At 37.5% G+C, this 248-nt stretch overlaps 1 protein-coding gene across 1 annotated transcript in view; it reads right to left on the minus strand.

Annotated features, from left to right (window-relative positions):
* Positions 1 to 248, minus strand: part of tmem64 (transmembrane protein 64) — a 22165-nt gene that overhangs the window by 4444 nt on the left and 17473 nt on the right. The gene's annotated exons all lie outside the window — the stretch shown is intronic.

The following is a 248-nucleotide window of genomic DNA, read 5'->3' on the forward strand; positions in this document are numbered from 1 at the left end:
GGGGGGGGGGGGGGTCCAGAGTTATATGGCACTTTACTATTGCAAAACTCAAAGCCAGTTTTTCCTGTTGCTTTCTCAATAGCCTGGTAGTACACCTAGTCAATCAATGGGACAAAGGTTATTATTTGCTTTAGTACATAACCTAACTCAAACGGGATATGAACAGGAATGATGAAAAAAATTCAACCCAAGACTCACTACTAAACATTTCATTATATATTACTAGTCCAATATTCACTCTTTTATCT

This window comes from Morone saxatilis, unplaced genomic scaffold, assembly GCF_004916995.1.
Source record: "Morone saxatilis isolate NCDOM2014 unplaced genomic scaffold, NCSU_SB_2.0 Contig9, whole genome shotgun sequence".
Classification (NCBI taxonomy): Eukaryota; Metazoa; Chordata; class Actinopteri; family Moronidae; genus Morone; species Morone saxatilis.